The 4,917-nt window shown below is 46.5% G+C and overlaps 1 pseudogene; it reads left to right on the top strand.

Annotated features, from left to right (window-relative positions):
- Nucleotides 1-606: 606 nt before the first annotated feature.
- LOC740324 (histone PARylation factor 1-like) lies at nucleotides 607-4,713 on the top strand (annotated as a pseudogene).
- Nucleotides 4,714-4,917: the final 204 nt, after the last annotated feature.

Below are 4,917 nucleotides of genomic sequence, written 5' to 3'. Positions count from 1 at the left end.
ACAATCCAAATATCCCTCATGGGGGGAATGGTTAAAAGAAATCTGAAACATCCATGCAATGGAATGTTCCTCAGAAATAAAAAGGAACAAGCTACTGATACATGCAGCAACTTGGATGGATCTTGCAGATGTTACGCTTTGTGAGAAAAGCTAATCTTAGAAGCTAACATACTGTATGATTCCATTTACATAACTTCTCAAAATGAAAAAGCTACAGGAATAGAGAACAGATTAGCACTTGCCAAAGCACAGGGAAGGGCACGGAAGTGGGTAAACTGTACAGGGGTAGCACAGGGAGTTTGTAGTGACAGGAGTGGTTCAGGGTCTTGATTGTGGTGGTTACACAAATCTACACAAACATTGCATAGCACTGTACACACACACACACACGCTTGTAAAAACTGGTGAACTCTGAATAAGGTCTGTAGTCTAGTTAATAGTATTGTGCCAATGTCAACTTCCTGGTTTTGGTATCATACTACAATGTCTTATATGATTATATAAGATATCCCCATTGGGGTTGACAATGGAGGAAGAAAATGGCAAAAAAAAAAAAAAAAAAAAAAAAAGATATTCCCATTGGGGGAAGCTGGGTGAAGAGTACACAGGATTTTCAGCACTATTTTTGCAACTTCCTATGAATCTATAGTTATTTAAAAGTGAAAAACTTTTTTTTTTTTTTTTTTGAGACAGAGTCTCGCTCTGTTGCCCAGGCTGGAACGCAATGGTGCGATCTTGGCTCACTGTATTCTCCACCTTCAAGCGATTCTCCTGCCTCAGCCTCCAGAGTAGCTGAGATTACAGGTGCATGCCACCACGCTCAGGTAATTTTTGTATTTTTAGTAGAGATGGGGTTTCACCATGCTGCAAGCTGGTCTCGAACTCTTGATCTTAGGTGATCTGCCCACCTTGGCCTCCCAAAGTGTTGGGATTACAGGCATGAGCCACCGCGCCTGGCTGTGAAAAACTTAAAAAGACTTTGCTATGCTGCTCTGGGTCTGCGCTGTGCAACTTGCAGGCAAGCCTGGGATTTGCATTCATTCATCCACAGAGTTAGGGACCCCTTCTCAGCCCTCTCCTCTCGGGGTTGACCTCACACTCAGTGGCTTCTGTGGGATTCCTCTCAGAGTTTTGTGTGCTCGTGCTGCTGGCACCATAGTGCAGCTTTGAACTTTGGCTGCCCTCAGTAGAAGCAAGAGAGAAAAAAGGGAAAAGAAACGAGCCCAAGGACTTCCCTTCCACGCACACTGCATCTTGCAGAGGGCCCTTTCCCAGTCCTCTGGCTAGAGAAATGGTATGTTATTATAAAATATACATTTGGTCTTCATCTGGGCTTCCTGGCCTACAACTCCTAAAATCCTTCAAATCTCCACAGTGGTGTCTTTCATATGCTAAAGAGGTGGGTGAAGGCAGGCAGCCCCCAGGTAGCTCCGGGATGGGGCTGGTCACCAGAAAGACCAAGGCAGGACTAGAGGCCTGGGACTTTCAGCCTCACCCCCCAGCCTCCAGGGAGGGGAGAGGGGCTGAAGGTTAAGTTGGTCACCCAGGGCCAGTGATTTAACCAGCCTTGCCCATGAAATGAAGCCTCCGTATAACCTCCAGGATAGCTGAACACATGGAGGTTCCTGGAGGGCAGCGTGCCCAGGGAGGGGTAGAACCTTCGTGCCCCTTTCCCCATGCCTTGCCCAGGCATCTCTTCATCTGTATCCTTTGCAATACCCTTTATAATAAACCAGCAAATGTAAGTGTGTCCCCGAGTTCTGTGAGCCACTCTCGCAAATTAATTGAACGCAAGGAGGGCGTCATGGGAAAACCCCAACTTAAAGCCGGTCCATCAGAAGTGCCTGAGGCCCTGACTTGTGAGTGGCATCAGAAGTGGAGGCAGTCTTGGGGACTGAGCCCCACCCTGTGGGCTCTGACGCTCTCTCCAAGTAGATAGCATTAGAATATAGAAGACACCCAGCTGGGGCCTAATGCAGAATCGGCTGCTTGCTTGCTGGTGTGTGGGGAGAAACCCCCAACATTTGGTCACCGAAGCCTTCTGTGTTGCTTACTGTGGCGTGGGAGCAGAGGAAAAACGGTTTGTGTTTTTTCCACTCACAGATGGTTCTCTTGATGTTTTTTCTGCCCATACATGCTGCACCGTTCTATACTGGGGCTGACCTCAGTTCAAAACTGGGAGACAAGAAAGAAAAAGCAACTGGGAAACTTGCCCTTGAATGGGTCATTCTTCAAGTTTCAGCTCTTCTCTCCTATCCATCTGCTATTGTTAACACTGCAGAGTCCTCAGCTAGTGACTTGTTGATTTTGTCCCTAGACAGCGGCATGGATGGATTGTAGTGGTCTCTTACTTCATCTTGGCGAGCTTCAGAATCCAAAATATAATATTTAACCTCCCTAATTACGACTAATGTTAATTCTCCCATTTATTTTATTTTATTTTATTTTTTATTTTTTTGAGATGGAGTCTCGCTCTGTTGCTCAGGCTGGAGTGCAGTGGTGCAATTTCGGCTCACTGCAACCTCCACCTCCTGGATTCACAGGATTCTTCTGCCTCAGCCTCCCGAGTAGCTGGGATTACAGGTGCCCACCACCATGCCCGGGTAATTATTTTTTTGTATTTTTTAGTAGAGACAGGGTTTCACTATGCTGGTCAGGCTGGTCTCAAACTCCTGACCTTGGGTGATCCGCCCACCTCAGCCTCCCAAAGTGCTGGGATTACAGGCATGAGCCACTGCGCCTGGCGGATTCTCCCATTTTAAGGATTAAAAAGTTGAGGTTTAAAGAGGTATAGTCATCTGCCCAACCTGTATAGCCAATGCTAAGGTTTATTTAAAATTAACTGATGAAACCTGTGTGGGGTGGAGTCAGAAAGCAGGAGAGGGCAAAAGAAAGCAGGTGATGGAAGAACAGAGTGGTAGAGGAGGAAGAGGGTGAAACGGGAGAGAAAAGGAAGAGAAGGCCAGGCACAGTGGCTCACACTTGTAACCTGAATGCTTTGGGAGGCTGAGGTGGGAGGATCACTTGAGGCCAGGAGTTCCAGGCCAGCCTGGGCAGCACAGCAAGACCGTGTCTCAACAACAACGAAAAAGCATCCAGGCACGGTGGGGCGTGGCTGTAGCCTTAGCTACTCAGAAGGCTGGGTCAGGAGCATGGCTTGAGCCTGGGAGTTTGAGGCTGCAGTGAGCTATGATTGTGCCACTGCCCTCCAGCCTGGGCAGCAGAGCCAGATCCTGTGTAAAAAAAAAAAAAAAAAAAAAAAAGGCACTGCGGCTGCAGGATGGTCGGCGGTGGCAGGAAGTGCAAGCCCAGCGGGGAGGGCCTGTGAAAAACTGGTTAATGTGGAGAAAAGTAAACTCTGTGACGCTGACGTGGCCTTCAACAAGAAGCAGAAAATCATTATAAGCTCTCTTCACCTGAAGATTCCGAGCGTTTCTGGAAGTTCTTTGAGGAACTTGATCCTGAAAAGCCAGCTGATCACTTTCTGCAAGCCTCGGCCTTCAGTTAGTTGGTCCTTATGTTGTCCTTGCTGGAAAACATAAAATTAAGAAAAATTCAACAGGCCTGAATGTTAGCCTTCACTGGAGATTTTACCATGATCCTCCTGAGTTCCAGACCGTCATTACTGGAGATAATAAAACTCAGTACCACATGGGGTATTTCAGGGATTCTTCTGATGAACTTCCTGCATATGTTGGTATAAATGAAGCAAAGAAAAAGTGTACAATTGTTCCAAATGGAGATAATGTACTTGTGGCAGTCAAATTATTTTTGATGAAAAAACTTAAAGAAGTAACGGATAAAAAGAAAACTAGGCTGGGTGCAGTGGCTCACGCCTGTAATCCCAGCACTTTGGGAGGCCGAGGCGGGTGGATCACCTGAGGTAGGGAGTTTGAGACCAGCCTGACCAACATGGAGAAACCCCATCTCTACTAAAAATACAAAATCAGCCGGGCGTGGTGGCGCATGCCTGTAATCCCAGCTACTCGGGAGGCTGAGGCAGGAGAATCGCTTGAACCCGGGAGGTGGAAGTTGCAGTGAGCCAAGATCGCACCATTGCACTCCAGCCTGGGCAACAACAGCGAAACTCCGCCTCAAAAAAAAAAAAAAAAAAGAAAACTAATCTCTTGAAAAACATAGATAAAAAACTCGCAGAAGCAGCCAGAGAAATGGGGTCCTCACTGGAACGGACAACCACGAAGATGAAACCGATAAGAAAGTTGTGACGAAGGCCTTTCATGGTGCAGGCTTGGCTGTTCCAGCAGATAAAAATGATGTTGGGTACAGAGAGCTCCCTGAAACAGATGCTGACGTCAACAGAATTTGCAAGACAATAGTTGAGGCTGCAAGTTGAGGAGGAGAGACTGAAAGCTTTTGTTCCCATTCAGGAAACGATGTGGCAAGGGGCGTGAGTTGGGAATGGAGCTCTTTTGCTGTGGCTCACATTATTTTCATAAAGTTGCTGCTCAGCATTTACCTCTTGCATATAATCTGGTGAAGAGGAATCTGCAGAAAGTATTGAGGATCATTTGGCAAACAGAAGTAAAGAGAACATAGAGCAACTTGCTGCATGAGTGAGGTGGCTTTGTTTGGTGTACAGTATTTCAAAGGATTAGTATTAAACTTGTGATTTTTGTTTTGTTTTTAAGGAATATAAAAAATAAACATTTACTAAAAACATTTATAATTAAAGAAAAAAAAGAGAAAAGGCAAAGGAGGAGAAAATTGAGAAGGTAAGGGCATCTCTTACCCCATGGGTCAGGATGGTACCAGGCAATGCATCTCTACACACAGAGCACCCACCCAGAACCCGCTGCCTTCACACAGTCCCCTCCCCTCGTGAAGTCAGCATAAGCACACCAGGCGGTCTGCGATGTCATCTTATCTCCTGTTCCAGTCAGGGGCTCAGGCTTAAAG

The sequence above is a fragment of the Pan troglodytes genome, chromosome 4 (assembly GCF_028858775.2).
Source record: "Pan troglodytes isolate AG18354 chromosome 4, NHGRI_mPanTro3-v2.0_pri, whole genome shotgun sequence".
In the NCBI taxonomy this organism is placed as follows: domain Eukaryota; kingdom Metazoa; phylum Chordata; class Mammalia; order Primates; family Hominidae; genus Pan; species Pan troglodytes.
Note: the sequence above shows the minus strand (reverse complement) of the source record. Positions and strands in the feature narration are given on the sequence as shown.